Below are 20724 nucleotides of genomic sequence, written 5' to 3' on the forward strand. Positions count from 1 at the left end.
ATGGTATGTTCTCAAATAGCAGAGGTCTAAAAGACTTGGCTAAGCATGCATATATCGCTGATTGTATAACTGAATATTGTTTAGATTTCGTGGGTATTTCTGAAACCGGGAAGCGAGATTACTCTGCGAGTCTGTTAAACCGCATCTCTGGTGGGGTTGACTTCTCATGGTTTTCTAGCCCTCCTCGGGGACGGTCGGGAGGTATCTTACTTGGTGTCAGGACAACTTCCATGGAAGTGTTGGCTTGTTCGGAAGGAGATTTTCATATCAAACTCCATATCCGCAATAAAGCTGATAACTTTATATGGAGTCTTGTTGCCGTGTATGGTGCTGCCCAAGTCGAGTTCAAAGCTGCTTTTCTTCGAGAACTGGTTAACCTAGCAAAAGATAATCCTTATCCTATCATTATAGGGGGGGATTTTAATTTGCTTAGGTTCTCTCACGAGAAAAGTAGGGGCCGTTTCGATAACCATTGGTCCTTCTTATTCAATGCTGTCATTGACAGCCTAGATTTGAAAGAGATCGAAATGGTTGGGAGACAGTTCACTTGGGCGAATAGTCTTCCAGAGCCTACATATGAGAAGCTTGATCGCGTACTCATGGACCATAATTGGGAATCAAAATACCCTATGGTTAATGTGCGTGCTCTCCCTCGCATTGAAAGGCTTTCGGATCATGCCCCCATACTCTTAACAACCGGTAAGAATAGATCACAATGTAAACGGCAGTTCAAGTTTGAGCTAGGTTGGTTACAGCGTGAAGGCTTTTCGGATATGGTTAAAAGAGTATGGGAGAGGCCTATTGCTGGCTCCAGTCCGATTCAGAGGTGGAATAATAAACTTCGCGCTATGCGAAAACACCTTGGGGGATGGGCTAGACATGTGGCATGTGCCTCTTAAAATCGTAAAAGGTTCGTCTAACAACTTTGATCGATGAAATTGAAGCCCTTGCCGAAACAAGATCGCTATCTCCGCATGAAATTGAGTCTAAGAGCCAATATAATGCGCAGATGGCTTTCATGTTGAGGGAGGAGGAGCTAAAATGGTATCAAAGATCAAAGGTACAGTTCATCCTTGAAGGAGATTCGAATACAAGATACTTCCACTCTGTTGCTAACGGCAGACATAGGAAGAAACTTATTCATTCTCTAGTTCAGGACGAGGGTACAATTGTTGGACATGAACAACTCAAATCTTATATTACTAAGTATTATAAGGGTCTATTTGGGGAACCGGAAGAAGGAACTTTCAGCATGGAAGAATCCAGAATTCATGATATTCCCCAAGTTTCCCCTGAAGAAAATGCTTTCCTGACAGCCCCTTATTCTGAGGAGGAAGTCAGAAACGCGGTTTTCCAAATGGAGCATAATAAAGCACCAGGACCAGATGGTTTTCCAGCTGAGTTTTATCAAAACTTCTGGGACATAATCAAGTCGGATCTGTTAGCTTTATTTTCTGCATTGCACAAAGATCAATTGCAACTATTTCGTCTTAATTTTGGTGAGATAATTTTATTGCCTAAGGTTATGGAAGCAGAACGGATTCAACAATTCCGTCCTATATGTCTCCTTAATGTTAGCTTTAAGATTTTCACTAAAACCGCTACTTTAAGACTAAATTCGGTTGCTGATAATGTTGTGCGACCGTCTCAGACGGCATTCATGCAAGGAAGGAATATCCTTGATGGGGTAGTCACTTTACATGAAACAGTGCATGAGCTTCATAGGAAAAAGATGAATGGTGTCATTTTAAAAATTGATTTCGAGAAGGCTTATGATAAAGTAAAATGGTCTTTCTTACAACAAACACTCAGGATGAAAGGTTTTTCTGATGAGTGGCGTGCTCTAATACATAATTTCGTTTTTGGAGGAAGTGTTGCCATCAAAGTCAATGACGATGTTGGCAAATACTTTCAAACGAAAAAGGGATTGAGGCAAGGAGATCCGCTTTCACCTATGTTGTTTAACATAGTGGCGGATATGCTTGCTATTATTATTGAGCGTGCAAAAGCTGATGGCCTTATTGAAGGAGTAGTACCACACCTTGTTGATGGTGGTCTATCCATACTTCAATATGCTGACGATACAATTCTTTTTATGGAACATGACCTTGTGAAAGCGACGAATCTTAAGTTGATCCTATCAGCTTTTGAGAAACTTTCAGGTCTTAAGATCAACTTCCATAAAAGTGAATTGTTTTGTTTCGGCGAAGCCCAGGATGTGGCCTCCCAATATGCTGAACTATTCGGCTGCGGGCTTGGGCAGTTTCCTATTAGTTATTTGGGTATTCCGATTCATTTTCGGAGACTAACAATAGCTGAATGGAAACTTGTTGAGGAAAGACTCCAAAAGCGGTTATCTAGCTGGAAAGGAAAATTACTATCTCTAGGGGGTCGATTGGTACTCATTAATTCAGTACTAAGTAATATGGTGCTGTATATGATTTCCTTCTTCCAATTACCTAAAGGTGTCTTGCATCGGTTAGATTACTTCCGATCTAGATTCTTTTGGCAAGGAGATAGTGAGAAAAAGAAATATCGGTTGGCCAAATGGAATATAGTTTGTCGACCAAAGGACCACGGAGGGCTTGGGGTTCATGATCTTGAAATCAAAAACCGAGCCCTCCTTGGGAAATGGTTATTTAAACTTCTTTCAGAAGAAGGTATATGGCAAACAATTCTAAAAAGAAAATATGTAGGCTCCAAAGCTTTGTCACAAGTGGTTTGGAAACCCGGTGACTCACATTTTTGGGCTGGACTTATGGCGACTAAGAAATTCTTTTTTCCTTTTACATCCTTTTCTATTAAGGATGGATCTCAGATACGCTTCTGGGAGGACAGATGGCTAGGACCTACAACCCTCCGAGAACAGTATCCGGCCTTGTATAACATTGTACGCCACAAATCTGATACCATCGCAACGGTGATGCAACAAACACCGGTTGAAATGTCATTCAGACGGGATTTGATAGGTCCCAGACTAGCATCTTGGAACGTCTTGCTTCAACGACTCGAACGAGTACAGTTGACGTCAGGTCCTGATGTGGTTAGATGGAATCTATGCGAGAGTGGTAAATTCTCGGTGGATTCAATGTACAATGCGCTGATTCATTCTGTTACACCTGTTTATAAGAATACAAAAATCTGGTCTATGAAGATACCGTTAAAAACGAAAATTTTTGCTTGGTATCTTCGTAGGGGGGTAATTCTTACTAAGGACAATCTTGTAAAGCGTAATTGGCAAGGTAGCAAAAAGTGTATTTTTTGTCATCATGACGAGACAATCAATCATCTTTTTTTCCAGTGTCAATTTGCGAGATCTATATGGTCGATAACCCAGATAGGTTCTACCTTGCATCCACCTCAGAGCGTTGCTAATCTTTTTGGCAGCTGGTTAAATGGGGTGGACCGTAAGTATAAAACCTTTATTAGGGTGGGGGCGATTGCCATCATTTGGTCGCTTTGGCTATGTAGAAATGACAAGATTTTCCATGATATTAACTCTTCTTGTTTGCAGGTTATCTACCGATCCACCGCTTTGCTCCGTTCGTGGTCTATGCTTCAACGGACAGAGAATCGAGACCTCTTTATGGAGGTATCTTCACGATTGGACGATGTGGCGAAGGATATTTTTTCCCAACATGGATGGCGGCGTAACCTTCGGATTGAGCCTTCGGGGTCCTAGGCGTTCACCATTGTTGGTTTTTCTCATAGCTTATTCAAAGACGTTTGTTCTTTTTTGGGTGTGTACGATGATACTCTTGAGTGTGTGCGGCTGTGTGCATCTTGTTATGCAGAGGCCGGGTGTAATGCTTATTTATAAGTAATGGAAGCGCCCTTTATCGAAAAAACTCTTAACACTCCTGACAACATTGGTAAGAAGAATATAAGTACTGAACCGAGGAAGCAAGTGCTAGCACAGAGGTAAGAAGATGATTTATTGTCACGTCCTTGAATCCTTGATCGTCCTTAAAAATTAGAGCTCATATCGCCGTTGCAGTAGTCGAGGAGAACCTGAATAAGGCTGAGAGGGCGGACATGATGGTTGTTGTGACTACTGTAAATGTCAAATCCATTGTGACTACTGTAAATGTCTAATCCAAATAAATAATGATAGGGATCCTCGTGAAAGCTTTGTTTTGGATGGTAGATAATGTCCATCGTGGCGTCCCTTAGGTTATAGACATGCAAGACAGGCTCTATGTGAGTTTGTACCCAATCAAACATGTATATGCAGTCAGTGTCGATGGACGGAAGCATATTGGCATCCACTGACACACACCTCTCGGCACCAAGAAACAGTGCGCGGCAGCTGATGCTCTTGACCTCCTCCAACATCTTGTGCTCGACATCGACTCTGAAAACTTTCAAGGCTTGATCCTGATGGCGAACGAGCAGAAGCTCCCCGGCAGACTCCACGAGATAAGACTTTGCGATTTTGTTCTCCTGTAAATATATGTCCGCATCAGGCGACATCTGAGCTGCGACTAGAAGCTCAGGATGGCGGTGCTCTGCTGGGACGAGTTTCCATACCGATCCTTCCTGACCAGCAAGATAGATGGTCCCTTGGAAGGTAACCATGGTAGTCAGCAAGACCTTGCCAATGTACCCCTCAGCAAATTCAGTGCTGGTTGGATCACCATACAGAACCGTGTGCCCTCTTCTGTCCCATATCCGCCACACGACCAGCGCCGGTCGAGCGCCGCCGCCGCTCACTGCGGCATGCAGTGTAGCCACAGACCCTAGCCCTTCCCACAAGGGCGCAGCAAAGTGGAGCATGTCGCCTGTCAAGGGGTTGAGGACACGAGCCAAGCGTGGCTGCTCCCTGTCTCTGAGCACGATGAGCCCGTCGGACGCGCTGAGGATGTAGTGGTCCCGGAGCGCCGGGAGCCGCAGGCGGCGGAAGCGCCCTGTGGGGGCGTGGAGGAAGAGCCTGGCGTCGTCGTCGTCGGGGATCTTGGATTTCAGGTCGAGCATGACCTGTTAAAATATTGGGCCCACTTTTAGTGGCCCAAATTAGATTTCAGTTTTTCCTATAAATCTCAAAGCCCACATAGTGGCAGCCTTGTGAGTTTGAGCCCAAGTTGGTGGCAGCTCACTAGGGAGTGGCAAGAGGTGGGAAGTTTAGTCCCACATGGAAAGTTGGGAGGAAGTTAGACCACCTTATAAGGTGGGTTGTTCCACCACTAGTAAGTGAGTGAGAATAGGAGTGGTACACGCGCGCTCCTCCTCCTCCTCGCTCGTCTCGACACGACACGACACGACACGACACGCGCTCGTGGTGAGTGGATTGAGCCGAGACTTTCCTTACTTTTTGCAGCTCAGGAAAACGAACAGAGTCCTAGACGGACGCGTCGCAGTTAGTCGGTTCGGGTCGCTCCCGGATCGTGGGCTATCTGTAACCGACTCCAAACGTTCGTGCGACGTGGGCGTGGCCCACGTTGCCTAGGGTTTCTCGAGCCTATATAATCTCCTGCCCGGCTACCGCAGAAACACATCCAATACGAGTTAGGGTTTCCACCTCTCTCTGCTTGCGCCGCCATCGTAGCCTACTCCATCCCGCGAGCCGACGTGCATCGGCGAACGGGAGAGCAGGTCTCCGGAACCGCTCGTCCTTGCGATCCTGTACGGGAGAGGGCGAATTAGGTTTTTGGGAAGCGCTCTGCGCGACTGCTCAAGCTCTTCATCACGGGTCGCCTTCCGTCCAAGTCGGGCGGTGCTGCCTACCGTCGTATTCAACGCCATCTACTTCGACCCGTCGTCCTCGTTGCCAACAACGTTGTCATCAACAACGTTACTGCTGCGACATCATCTGCTACACCTCCACCGCCACCTCCACCAGATCGGTACGTGCGACATATCTCGATCTGTTTAGCGATGGATGTTGTACTGTTTGCTATGCTACTGTTCATGTTGATCACTACATCTAGTATGTTCGAGTTTCACATGTTAGTAGTTACTGTCGTCATGCTTAATATTCTGGAATTAATCATGGAAATTGTGCCTAATTATCCAACAATCCAAAAACCTAATTGTAGGCAATTTCCTGAGTTAATAATGGCTGGATTTGCTGATGCACTGAGGCCGGATAAGTTTACCGGTGTGCACTTTAAGAGGTGGCAGTATAAGGCCATGCTCTGGCTTACTCATCTGAAAGTGTTCGATGTTGCTAAGGGTTTACCTGAAGGAACTATATCTGACCAAGATCAGAACAAGTTCAAGGAAAGCAATACTCTCTTCGTCGGATGCGTTCTAAGTATTCTTGCTGATCGTCCGTGTGATGTGTACATGCACTTAACAGATGGTAAAGAGCTCTGGGATGCACTGAATGCTAAGTTCGGTGCAACCGATGCAGGCAGTGAACTGTACATCATGGAGAGCTTCCATGACATCAGGATGGTTAACAACCGTTCTGTAGTCGAACAAGCTCATGAGATACAGTGCATTGCGAAAGAGCTTGAACTCCTTAAGTGTGCCTTACCTGACAAGTTTGTGGCTGGATGCATCATCGCTAAGTTGCCCCCTTCATGGAGGAACTTTGCCACAACTCTCAAACACAAGAGACAGGAGATATCAGTTGAAAATCTGATAGCATCTCTTGATGTTGAGGAGAAAGCTCGGGCTAAGGATAATACTGAGAAAGGAGAGGGTCGCCTAGCGCCAACATGGTGCGTAAGAAACCCTACAAAGAAGAACAAAGGGAATAACAAGCCCTCCTTCAATAAGCCTATGAAGACTACAACCTTCAAGAAGAAGAAGATGATAAACAAAGCAGATCTGAGCTGCTTTACATGTGGAGAGACTGGCCACTTTTCTAAGGACTGTCCAGAGAGGGCAGACCGCAAGAAAAAGGCGAGGCAAGTCAACACGGTGACCGCTAGCAATGCTGATGGGTACGGTAATCTCTTTACTGTTCTTTCGGTATTTCAATCTCCATGTTGGTGGATTGATACGGGTGCTAATGTTCATGTGTGTGCTGACATATCCATGTTCACTTCTTACCAGGTCGCCCGGGATTCTTCCGTCTTGATGGGGAATGGGTCACATGCTTCGTTCGTGGTGTTGGCATGGTAGATCTGAAGTTCACTTCGGGGAAGATCGTGCAGCTGAGGAACGTGCAGCATGTCCCTACTATGAACAAGAATCTCGTTAGCGGCTCCCTTCTATGCAGAGATGGGTTTAAGGTTGTCTTAGAGTCGAATAAAGTAGTTGTTTCCAAGTTTGGACAATTTATTGGTAAAGGCTATGAGTGCGGAGGCTTGTTCCGCTTTTCGCTTCTCGATTTCAAAGAATAAGTCTCGTGGAACCATATATGTGGCAATGTTAGTGATGACACCAAGTGTTTGGCATTCTCGTTTATGTCACATTAATTTTGGTTTAATGTCTCGGCTATCCAAGCTTTAAGTTTAATTCCGAATTTCACCATTGCCAAAGGTTCTAAGTGCCATAGTTGTGTGCAATCAAAGCAACCTCGGAAGCCTCACAAGGCGGCCGAGGAGAGAAACTTGGCACCTCTAGAACTCATACATTCTGATCTATGCGAGATGAATGGTGTGTTGACAAAAGGTGGAAAGAGATATTTCATGACATTGATTGATGATGCGACTAGATTTTGCTATGTTTATTTGTTGCGAACTAAAGATGAAGCTTTAGACTACTTTAAAATTTATAAGGCTGAAGTTGAAAATCAACTAGAGAGAAAGATCAAGCGTCTTAGGTCGGATCGTGGTGGCGAATATTTTCCTAAAATCTTTGATGAATTCTGTGAGGAACATGGCATTATTCATGAGAGGACGCCTCCCTATTCACCCCAATCAAACGGGGTTGCCGAGAGGAAAACCGCACGCTGACTGACTTGGTGAATTCCATGTTAGCCACTCGCTGGTTTATCAAAGGCATGGTGGGGGAGGCTTTATTGACTTCATGTCATGTCCTGAATAGAGTTCCTAACAAGAATAAAGATAAAACCCCTTACGAGGAGTGGGCTGGGAGAAAACCATCACTTTCGTATTTGCGCACATGGGGATGTTTGGCGAAAGTCAATATTCCAATTACTAAGAAGCGCAAACTTGGACCAAAGACAAGTGGATTGTATCTTTCTAGGTTATGCTCCGAGGAGTGTAGGATATAGATTTTTAGTAGTTCAATCCGAGGTACCTGATATGCACGTTGATACTATTATGGAATCTCGTGATGCAACATTTTTTGAGAATATGTTTCCTATGAAAGATATGCATAGCATTGCTAGAATTTCTACTGAGATAATTCCTGAGTCCAGTACATCTAATGAGTATTTTGAACAATCACATGAGAATGTTACTGAGAAGGATGACAATGAAGCTCCTAAACGGAGCAAGAGACGAAGGATTGAAAAATCCTTTGGTGATGATTTCATTGTGTACCTTGTGGATGATACTCCCACGTCCATTGCAGAGGCATATGCATCTCCAGATGCAGATGACTGGAAAGAAGCTGTCCATAATGAGATGGACTCGATTCTTTCTAATGGAACTTGGGAGTTGTCAGAACGACCCCATGGATGCAAGCCAGTAGGCTGCAAATGGGTGTTCAAGAAAAAGCTAAGACCTGATGGTACTATTGAAAAGTACAAGGCACGGCTTGTAGCGAAAGGCTACACACAGAGAGAAGGCGAAGATTACTTCGACACCTATTCACCTGTCGCTAGACTTACCACCATTCGAGTACTACTATCCATGGCTGCCTCCTATGGTCTTATCGTTCATCAAATGGACGTAAAGACAGCTTTCCTTAATGGAGAGTTGGAAGAGGAAATCTATATGGATCAGCCTGATGGGTTTGTAGTAAAAGGTGAAGAAAGAAAGGTGTGCAAGTTGCTGAAATCTTTATATGGCCTAAAACAAGCACCTAAGCAATGGCATGAGAAGTTTGACAAAACTTTAACTTCTGTAGGCTTTGTTGTCAATGAGGCTGACAAGTGCGTTTACTATCGCCATGGTGGGGGCGAAGGTGTTATACTATGTTTGTATGTGGATGATATTCTGATCTTTGGTACAAACATGAAAGTAATACACGAGGTCAAGTCTTTCTTGTCAAAGAGTTTTGATATGAAAGATCCTGGGAGAAGTCGATGTGATTCTCAACATCAAGCTGATTAAGAACGAGAGTGGGATTACTCTAACGCAATCCCATTATGTTGAGAAGATCTTGAGCCGGTTCGGCCATATTGATAGCAAGCCTTCTTCAACACCTTATGATCCCAGGTGACACTACGCAAGAACCGGAGGATTGCCATAGATCAATTGAGATATTCTCGTATCGTTGGCTCACTCATGTACTTAGCGAGCGCGACTAGACCCGACATCTCTTTTGCTGTTAGCAAGTTGAGTAGGTTCATGTCAAACCCGGTACCGATCATTGGCATGCACTTGATAGGGTCATGCGCTACCTATGTGGTACAATGAGTTATGGGATTCACTATTCAGGGCATCCAGTTGTGCTTGAAGGATATAGTGATTCGAATTGGATCTCAGATGTAGCTGATCTGTACGCCACAAGTGGGTATGTATTTACCTTTGGAGGTGGCGCAGTGTCATGGAGATCTTGTAAGCAAACCATATTGACGAGGTCAACTATGGAAGCAGAACTTACTGCTTTAGACACAACCACTGTTGAATCATAATGGTTGCGTGAGCTCTTGATGGACTTGCCTCGTGGTTGAAAAACCTGTTCCGGCAATCCTTTTGAATTGTGACAATCAAACTGTAATTGTCAAAGTGAACAATTCTAAGGATAACGCGAAGTCATCAAGACACGTCAAGAGACGTTTGAAGTCTGTCAGGAAATTGCGAAACTCCGGAGTAATAACTGTTACATATATTCAAACAGACAAAAACCTGGCAGATCCCTTTACAAAGGGACTATCACGTAATGTGATAGAAAGTGCATCGAGGGAGATGGGTTTGAGACCTGTTGATGTTACACCATAGTGGCAACCCAACCTTTGTGATCGGAGATCCCGTGAATTAGGACCTGGGAAGAACAAACTAGTGGTTTAATTGAGGAGAGTATTATGTAACCCTCTCTATGTGAAGATGCACAACTCTCAGTTGCTGTAAGGCAGGTTGGCAACAAGCCTTAATGTGTTTATGTTGGCTATTTTAGCAAAGATGCTGTCCTACAGAGCATTCTTGAAATAACACACCTATATGAGTCCGATTGTTAAACGTCGCAATCTATGAGATTTGGGTGATCTCTAGTAAACTCATGAAGAGACCATGAAGTATGACGCATATGCTTCACCCGCGGGGTAGGCTACTGGCAGCCATGTACTGGTCATGACTTTGAGTGAAACCCCGTTCACGCAAAACTTGCAATTCAAGGCTTAGTCCATTGTTCAAGTGTGAGTGGATGTAGCTTAAGGTTCTAGGCGGAAGTTCAACTTAACAGTCTCCGCTGAAACACTGGTATATAAACAAGCAGTGAGTATTGGTAAATCTCTAAATGGGGATTTGAGATCTGGTGGGGGATTGTTGAAATATTGGGCCCACTTTTAGTGGCCCAAATTAGATTTCAGTTTTTCCTATAAATCTCAAAGCCCACATAGTGGCAGCCTTGTGAGTTTGAGCCCAAGTTGGTGGCAGCTCACTAGGGAGTGGCAAGAGGTGGGAAGTTTAGTCCCACATGGAAAGTTGGGAGGAAGTTAGACCACCTTATAAGGTGGGTTGTTCCACCACTAGTAAGTGAGTGAGAATAGGAGTGCTACACGCGCGCTCCTCCTCCTCCTCGCTCGCTCGTCTCGTCTCGTCTCGACTCGACTCGACTCGACACGTCACGACGCGCGCCGCGCTCGTGGTGAGTGGATTGAGCCTCGAGCCGAGACTTTCCTTACTTTTTGCAGCTCAGGAAAACGAACAGAGTCCTAGACGGACGCGTCGCAGTTAGTCGGTTCGGGTCGCTCCCGGATCGTGGGCTATCTGTAACCGACTCGAAACGTTCGTGCGACGTGGGCGTGGCCCACGTTGCCTAGGGTTTCCCGAGCCTATATAATCTCCTGCCCGGCTACCGCAGAAACACATCCAATACACGAGTTAGGGTTTCCACCTCTCTCTGCTTGCGCCGCCATCGTAGCCTACTCCATCTCGCGAGCCGACGTGCATCGGCGAACGGGAGAGCAGGTCTCCGGAACCGCTCGTCCTTGCGATCCTGTACGGGAGAGGGCGAATTAGGTTTTTGGGAAGCGCTCTGCGCGACTGCTCAAGCTCTTCATCACGGGTCGCCTTCCGTCCAAGTCGGGCGGTGCTGCCTACCGTCGTATTCAACGCCATCTACTTCGACCCGTCGTCCCTGTCGTCAACAACGTTGTCATCAACAACGTTATCGTCGCGACATCATCTGCTACACCTCCACCGCCACCTCCACCAGATCGGTACGTGCGACATATCTCGATCTGTTTAGCGATGGATGTTGTACTGTTTGCTATGCTACTGTTCATGTTGATCACTACATCTAGTATGTTCGAGTTTCACATGTTAGTAGTTACTGTCGTCATGCTTAATATTCTGGAATTAATCATGGAAATTGTGCCTAATTATCCAACAATCCAAAAACCTAATTGTAGGCAATTTCCTGAGTTAACAATGGCTGGATTTGCTGATGCACTGAGGCCGGATAAGTTTACCGGTGTGCACTTTAAGAGGTGGCAGTATAAGGCCATGCTCTGGCTTACTCATCTGAAAGTGTTCGATGTTGCTAAGGGTTTACCTGAAGGAACTATATCTGACCAAGATCAGAACAAGTTCAAGGAAAGCAATACTCTCTTCGTCGGATGCGTTCTAAGTATTCTTGCTGATCGTCTGTGTGATGTGTACATGCACTTAACAGATGGTAAAGAGCTCTGGGATGCACTGAATGCTAAGTTCGGTGCAACCGATGCAGTGCGATGAACTCGTACATCATGGAGAGCTTCCATGACATCGGGATGGTTAACAACCGTTACGTAGTCGAACAAGCTCATGAGATACAGTGCATTGCGAAAGAGCTTGAACTCCTTAAGTGTGCCTTACCTGACAAGTTTGTGGCTGGATGCATCATCGCTAAGTTGCCCCCTTCATTGAGGAACTTTGCCACAACTCTCAAACACAAGAGACAAGAGATATCAGTTGAAAATCGGATAGCATCTCTTGATGTTGAGGAGAAAGCTCGGGCTAAGGATAATACTGAGAAAGGAGAGGGTCAGTCTAGCGCCAACATGGTGCAGAAGAAACCCTACAGCAAGAACAAAGGGAATAACAAGCCCTCCTTCAATAAGCCTATGAAGACTACAACCTTCAAGAAGAAGAAGATGATAAACAAAGCAGATCTGAGCTGCTTTACATGTGGAGAGACTGGCCACTTTTCTAAGGACTGTCCAGAGAGGGCAGACCGCAAGAAAAAGGCGAGGCAAGTCAACACGGTGACCGCTAGCAATGCTGATGGGTACGGTAATCTCTTTACTGTTCTTTCGGTATTTCAATCTCCATGTTGGTGGATTGATACGGGTGCTAATGTTCATGTGTGTGCTGACATATCCATGTTCACTTCTTACCAGGTCGCCCGGGATTCTTCCGTCTTGATGGGGAATGGGTCACATGCTTCTGTTCGTGGTGTTGGCACGGTAGATCTGAAGTTCACTTCGGGGAAGATCGTGCAAACCGAGGAACGTGCAAAGATGTCCCTACTATGAACAAGAATCTCGTTAGCGGCTCCCTTCTATGCAGAGATGGGTTTAAGGTTGTCTTAGAGTCGAATAAAGTAGTTGTTTCCAAGTTTGGACAATTTATTGGTAAAGGCTATGAGTGCGGAGGCTTGTTCCGCTTTTCGCTTTCGATTTCAAATAAGTCTCGTGGAACCATATATGTGGCAATGTTAGTGATGACACCAGTGTTTGGCATTCTCGTTTATGTCACATTAATTTTGGTTTAATGTCTCGGCTATCCAGTTTAAGTTTAATTCCGAATTTCACCATTGCCAAAGGTTCTAAGTGCCATAGTTGTGTGCAATCAAAGCAACCTCGGAAGCCTCACAAGGCGGCCGAGGAGAGAAACTTGGCACCTCTAGAACTCATACATTCTGATCTATGCGAGATGAATGGTGTGTTGACAAAAGGTGGAAAGAGATATTTCATGACATTGATTGATGATGCGACTAGATTTTGCTATGTTTATTTGTTGCGAACTAAAGATGAAGCTTTAGACTACTTTAAAATTTATAAGGCTGAAGTTGAAAATCAACTAGAGAGAAAGATCAAGCGTCTTAGGTCGGATCGTGGTGGCGAATATTTTCCTAAAATCTTTGATGAATTCTGAGGAACATGGCATTATTCATGAGAGGACGCTCCCTATTCACCCCAATCAAACGGGGTTGCCGAGAGGAAAACCGCACGCTGACCGACTTGGTGAATTCCATGTTAGCCACCGCTGGTTTATCAAAGGCATGGTGGGGGAGGCTTTATTGACTTCATGTCATGTCCCGAATAGAGTTCCTAACAAGAATAAAGATAAAACCCCTTACGAGGAGTGGGCTGGGAGAAAACCATCACTTTCGTATTTGCGCACATGGGGATGTTTGGCGAAAGTCAATATTCCAATTACTAAGAAGCGCAAACTTGGACCAAAGACAAGTGGATTGTATCTTTCTAGGTTATGCTCCGCGGAGTGTAGGATATAGATTTTTAGTAGTTCAATCCGAGGTACACGATATGCACGTTGATACTATTATGGAATCTCGTGATGCAACATTTTTTGAGAATATGTTTCCTATGAAAGATATGCATAGCATTGCTAGAATTTCTACCGAGATAATTCCCGAGTCCAAGACATCTAATGAGTATTTTGAACAATCACATGAGAATGTTACTGAGAAGGATGACAATGAAGCTCCTAAACGGAGCAAGAGACGAAGGATTGAAAAATCCTTTGGTGATGATTTCATTGTGTACCTTGTGGATGATACTCCCACGTCCATTGCAGAGGCATATGCATCTCCGTGATGCAGATGATCGGAAAGAAGCTGTCCATAATGAGATGGACTCGATTCTTTCTAATGGAACTTGGGAGTTGTCAGAACGACCCCATGGATGCAAGCCAGTAGGCTGCAAATGGGTGTTCAAGAAAAAGCTAAGACCTGATGGTACTATTGAAAAGTACAAGGCACGGCTTGTAGCGAAAGGCTACACACGTAGAGAAGGCGAAGATTACTTCGACACCTATTCAATTGTCGCTAGACTTACCACCATTCGAGTACTACTATCCATGGCTGCCTCCTATGGTCTTATCGTTCATCAAATGGACGTAAAGACAGCTTTCCTTAATGGAGAGTTGGAAGAGGAAATCTATATGGATCAGCCTGATGGGTTTGTAGTAAAAGGTGAAGAAAGAAAGGTGTGCAAGTTGCTGAAATCTTTATATGGCCTAAAACAAGCACCTAAGCAATGGCATGAGAAGTTTGACAAAACTTTAACTTCAGAGGCTTTGTTGTCAATGAGGCCGACAAGTGCGTTTACTATCGCCATGGTGGGGGCGAAGGTGTTATACTATGTTTGTATGTGGATGATATTCTGATCTTTGGTACAAACATGAAAGTAATACACGAGGTCAAGTCTTTCTTGTCAAAGAGTTTTGATATGAAAGATCTGGGAGAAGCTGATGTGATTCTGAACATCAAGCTGATTAAGAACGAGAGTGGGATTACTCTAACGCAATCCCATTATGTTGAGAAGATCTTGAGCCGGTTCGGCTATATTGATAGCAAGCCTTCTTCAACACCTTATGATCCTGGGCAGACACTACGCAAGAACCGGAGGATTGCCATAGATCAATTGAGATATTCTCAGATCGTTGGCTCACTCATGTACTTAGCGAGCGCGACTAGACCCGACATCTCTTTTGCTGTTAGCAAGTTGAGTAGGTTCATGTCAAACCCGGTACTGATCATTGGCATGCACTTGATAGGGTCATGCGCTACCTATGTGGTACAATGAGTTATGGGATTCACTATTCAGTGGCACCCACCGTGCTTGAAGGATATAGTGATTCGAATTGGATCTCGATGTAGCTGATCCGTACGCCACAAGTGGGTATGTATTTACCTTTGGAGGTGGCGCAGTTGTCATGGAGATCTTGTAAGCAAACCATATTGACGAGGTCAACTATGGAAGCAGAACTTATCGCTTTAGACACAACCACCGTTGAATCGTAATGGTTGCGTGAGCTCTTGATGGACTTGCCTGTGGTTGAAAAACCTGTTCCGGCAATCCTTTTGAATTGTGACAATCAAACTGTAATTGTCAAAGTGAACAATTCTAAGGATAACGCGAAGTCATCAAGACACGTCAAGAGACGTTTGAAGTCTGTCAGGAAATTGCGAAAATCCGGAGTAATAATCACATATATTCAAACAGACAAAAACCTGGCAGATCCCTTTACAAAGGGACTATCACGTAATGTGATAGAAAGTGCATCGAGGGAGATGGGTTTGAGACCCGTTGATGTTACACCATAGTGGCAACCCAACCTTTGTGATCGGAGATCCCGTGAATTAGGACCTGGGAAGAACAAACTAGTGGTTTAATTGAGGAGAGTATTATGTAACCCTCTCTATGTGAAGATGCACAACTCTCAGTTGCTGTAAGGCAGGTTGGCAACAAGCCTTAATGTGTTTATGTTGCCTATTTTAGCAAAGATGCTGTCCTACAGAGCATTCTTGAAATAACACACCTATATGAGTCCGATTGTTAAACGTCGCAATCTATGAGATTTGGGTGATCTCTAGTAAACTCATCAAGAGACCATGAAGTATGACGCATATGCTTCACCCGCGGGGTAGGCTACTGGCAGCCATGTACTGGTCATGACTTTGAGTGAAACCCCGTTCACGCAAAACTTGCAATTCAAGGCTTAGTCCATTGTTCAAGTGTGAGTGGATGTAGCTTAAGGTTCTAGGCGGAAGTTCAACTTAACAGTCTCCGCTGAAACACTGGTATATAAACAAGCAGTGAGTATTGGTAAATCTCTAAATGGGGATTTGAGATCTGGTGGGGGATTGTTGAAATATTGGGCCCACTTTTAGTGGCCCAAATTAGATTTCAGTTTTTCCTATAAATCTCAAAGCCCACATAGTGGCAGCCTTGTGAGTTTGAGCCCAAGTTGGTGGCAGCTCACTAGGGAGTGGCAAGAGGTGGGAAGTTTAGTCCCACATGGAAAGTTGGGAGGAAGTTAGACCACCTTATAAGGTGGGTTGTTCCACCACTAGTAAGTGAGTGAGAATAGGAGTGCTACACGCGCGCTCCTCCTCCTCCTCGCTCGCTCGTCTCGTCTCGTCTCGACTCGACTCGACACATCACGACGCGCGCCGCGCTCGTGGTGAGTGGATTGAGCCTCGAGCCGAGACTTTCCTTACTTTTTGCAGCTCAGGAAAACGAACAGAGTCCTAGACGGACGCGTCGCAGTTAGTCGGTTCGGGTCGCTCCCGGATCGTGGGCTATCTGTAACCGACTCGAACGCCAGGCGACGTGGGCGTGGCCCACGTTGCCTAGGGTTTCCCGAGCCTATATAATCTCCTGCCCGGCTACCGCAGAAACACATCCAATACACGAGTTAGGGTTTCCACCTCTCTCTGCTTGCGCCGCCATCGTAGCCTACTCCATCCCGCGAGCCGACGTGCATCGGCGAACGGGAGAGCAGGTCTCCGGAACCGCTCGTCCTTGCGATCCTGTACGGGAGAGGGCGAATTAGGTTTTTGGGAAGCGCTCTGCGCGACTGCTCAAGCTCTTCATCACGGGTCGCCTTCCGTCCAAGTCGGGCGGTGCTGCCTACCGTCGTATTCAACGCCATCTACTTCGACCCGTCGTCCCTGTCGTCAACAACGTTACTGCTGCGACATCATCTGCTACACCTCCACCGCCACCTCCACCAGATCGGTACGTGCGACATATCTCGATCTGTTTAGCGATGGATGTTGTACTGTTTGCTATGCTACTGTTCATGTTGATCACTACATCTAGTATGTTCGAGTTTCACATGTTAGTAGTTACTGTCGTCATGCTTAATATTCTGGAATTAATCATGGAAATTGTGCCTAATTATCCAACAATCCAAAAACCTAATTGTAGGCAATTTCCTGAGTTAACAATGGCTGGATTTGCTGATGCACTGAGGCCGGATAAGTTTACCGGTGTGCACTTTAAGAGGTGGCAGTATAAGGCCATGCTCTGGCTTACTCATCTGAAAGTGTTCGATGTTGCTAAGGGTTTACCTGAAGGAACTATATCTGACCAAGATCAGAACAAGTTCAAGGAAAGCAATACTCTCTTCGTCGGATGCGTTCTAAGTATTCTTGCTGATCATCTGTGTGATGTGTACATGCACTTAACAGATGGTAAAGAGCTCTGGGATGCACTGAATGCTAAGTTCGGTGCAACCGATGCAAAGGAACGTACATCATGGAGAGCTTCCATGACATCAGGATGGTTAACAACCGTTCTGTAGTCGAACAAGCTCATGAGATACAGTGCATTGCGAAAGAGCTTGAACTCCTTAAGTGTGCCTTACCTGACAAGTTTGTGGCTGGATGCATCATCGCTAAGTTGCCCCCTTCATGGAGGAACTTTGCCACAACTCTCAAACACAAGAGACAGGAGATATCGCTTGAAAATCTGATAGCATCTCTTGATGTTGAGGAGAAAGCTCGGGCTAAGGATAATACCGAGAAAGGAGAGGGTCAGTCTAGCGCCAACATGGTGCGTAAGAAACCCTACAAAGCAAGAACAAAGGGAATAACAAGCCCTCCTTCAATAAGCCTATGAAGACTACAACCTTCAAGAAGAAGAAGATGATAAACAAAGCAGATCTGAGCTGCTTTACATGTGGAGAGACTGGCCACTTTTCTAAGGACTGTCCAGAGAGGGCAGACCGCAAGAAAAAGGCGAGGCAAGTCAACACGGTGACCGCTAGCAATGCTGATGGGTACAGTAATCTCTTTACTGTTCTTTCGGTATTTCAATCTCCATGTTGGTGGGATTGATACGGGTGCTAATGTTCATGTGTGTGCTGACATATCCATGTTCACTTCTTACCAGGTCGCCCGGGATTCTTCCGTCTTGATGGGGAATGGGTCACATGCTTCGTTCGTGGTGTTGGCACGGTAGATCCGAAGTTCACTTCGGGAAGATCGTGCACCGAGGAACGTGCAAAGCATGTCCCTACTATGAACAAGAATCTCGTTAGCGGCTCCCTTCTATGCAGAGATGGGTTTAAGGTTGTCTTAGAGTCGAATAAAGTAGTTGTTTCCAAGTTTGGACAATTTATTGGTAAAGGCTATGAGTGCGGAGGCTTGTTCCGCTTTTCGCTTTCTGATTTCAGTAATAAGTCTGTGAACCATATATGTGGCAATGTTAGTGATGACACCAGTGTTTGGCATTCTCGTTTATGTCACATTAATTTTGGTTTAATGTCTCGGCTATCCAGTTTAAGTTTAATTCCGAATTTCACCATTGCCAAAGGTTCTAAGTGCCATAGTTGTGTGCAATCAAAGCAACCTCGGAAGCCTCACAAGGCGGCCGAGGAGAGAAACTTGGCACCTCTAGAACTCATACATTCTGATCTATGCGAGATGAATGGTGTGTTGACAAAAGGTGGAAAGAGATATTTCATGACATTGATTGATGATGCGACTAGATTTTGCTATGTTTATTTGTTGCGAACTAAAGATGAAGCTTTAGACTACTTTAAAATTTATAAGGCTGAAGTTGAAAATCAACTAGAGAGAAAGATAAAGCGTCTTAGGTCGGATCGTGGTGGCGAATATTTTCCTAAAATCTTTGATGAATTCTGTGAGGAACATGGCATTATTCATGAGAGGACGCCTCCCTATTCACCCCAATCAAACGGGGTTGCCGAGAGGAAAAACCGCACGCTGACTGACTTGGTGAATTCCATGTTAGCCACTGCTGGTTTATCAAAGGCATGGTGGGGGGAGGCTTTATTGACTTCATGTCATGTCCTGAATAGAGTTCCTAACAAGAATAAAGATAAAACCCCTTACGAGGAGTGGGCTGGGAGAAAACCATCACTTTCGTATTTGCGCACATGGGGATGTTTGGCGAAAGTCAATATTCCAATTACTAAGAAGCGCAAACTTGGACCAAAGACAGTGGATTGTATCTTTCTAGGTTATGCTCCACGGAGTGTAGGATATAGATTTTTAGTAGTTCAATCCGAGGTACCTGATATGCACGTTGATACTATTATGGAATCTCGTGATGCAACATTTTTTGAGAATATGTTTCCTATGAAAGATATGCATAGCATTGCTAGAATTTCTACTGAGATAATTCCTGAGTCCAAGACATCTAATGAGTATTTTGAACAATCACATGAGAATGTTACTGAGAAGGATGACAATGAAGCTCCTAAACGGAGCAAGAGACGAAGGATTGAAAAATCCTTTGGTGATGATTTCATTGTGTACCTTGTGGATGATACTCCCACGTCCATTGCAGAGGCATATGCATCTCCAGATGCAGATGACTGGAAAGAAGCTGTCCATAATGAGATGGACTCGATTCTTTCTAATGGAACTTGGGAGTTGTCAGAACGACCCCATGGATGCAAGCCAGTAGGCTGCAAATGGGTCTTCAAGAAAAAGCTAAGACCTGATGGTACTATTGAAAAGTACAAGGCACGGCTTGTAGCGAAAGGCTACACACAGAGAGAAGGCGAAGATTACTTCGACACCTATTCACCTGTGCCGCTAGACTTACCACCATTCGAGTACTACTATCCATGGCTGCCTCCTATGGTCTTATCGTTCATCAAATGGACGTAAAGACAGCTTTCCTTAATGGAGAGTTGGAAGAGGAAATCTATATGGATCAGCCTGATGGGTTTGTAGTAAAAGGTGAAGAAAGAAAGGTGTGCAAGTTGCTGAAATCTTTATATGGCCTAAAACAAGCACCTAAGCAATGGCATGAGAAGTTTGACAAAACTTTAACTTCAGAGGCTTTGTTGTCAATGAGGCTGACAAGTGCGTTTACTATCGCCATGGTGGGGGCGAAGGTGTTATACTATGTTTGTATGTGGATGATATTCTGATCTTTGGTACAAACATGAAAGTAATACACGAGGTCAAGTCTTTCTTGTCAAAGAGTTTTGATATGAAAGATCCTGGGAGAAGCCGATGTGATTCTGAACATCAAGCTGATTAAGAACGAGAGTGGGATTACTCTAACGCAATCCCATTATGTTGAGAAGATCTTGAGCCGGTTCGGCTATATTGATAGCAAGCCTTCTTCAACACCTTATGATCCCAGTGTGACACTACGCAAGAACCGGAGGATTGCCATAGATCAATTGAGATATTCTCATATCGTTGGCTCACTCATGTACTTAGCGAGCGCGACTAGACCCGACATCTCTTTTGCTGTTAGCAAGTTGAGTAGGTTCATGTCAAACCCGGGTACTGATCATTGGCATGCACTTGATAGGGTCATGCGCTACCTATGTGGTACAATGAGTTATGGGATTCACTATTCAGGGCACCCAGCTGTGCTTGAAGGATATAGTGATTCGAATTGGATCTCAGATGTAGCTGATCTGTACGCCACAAGTGGGTATGTATTTACCTTTGGAGGTGGCGCAGTGTCATGGAGATCTTGTAAGCAAACCATATTGACGAGGTCAACTATGGAAGCAGAACTTACTGCTTTAGACA

General features: G+C 44.9%; 1 pseudogene; it reads right to left on the bottom strand.

Moving 5' to 3' along the window:
* Nucleotides 1-3858: 3858 nt before the first annotated feature.
* LOC127345896 (uncharacterized) overlaps nucleotides 3859-20724 on the bottom strand; it is a 35870-nt pseudogene continuing 19004 nt past the window's right edge.

The sequence above is a fragment of the Lolium perenne genome, chromosome 3 (genome assembly GCF_019359855.2).
Source record: "Lolium perenne isolate Kyuss_39 chromosome 3, Kyuss_2.0, whole genome shotgun sequence".
NCBI lineage: Eukaryota > Viridiplantae > Streptophyta > Magnoliopsida > Poales > Poaceae > Lolium > Lolium perenne.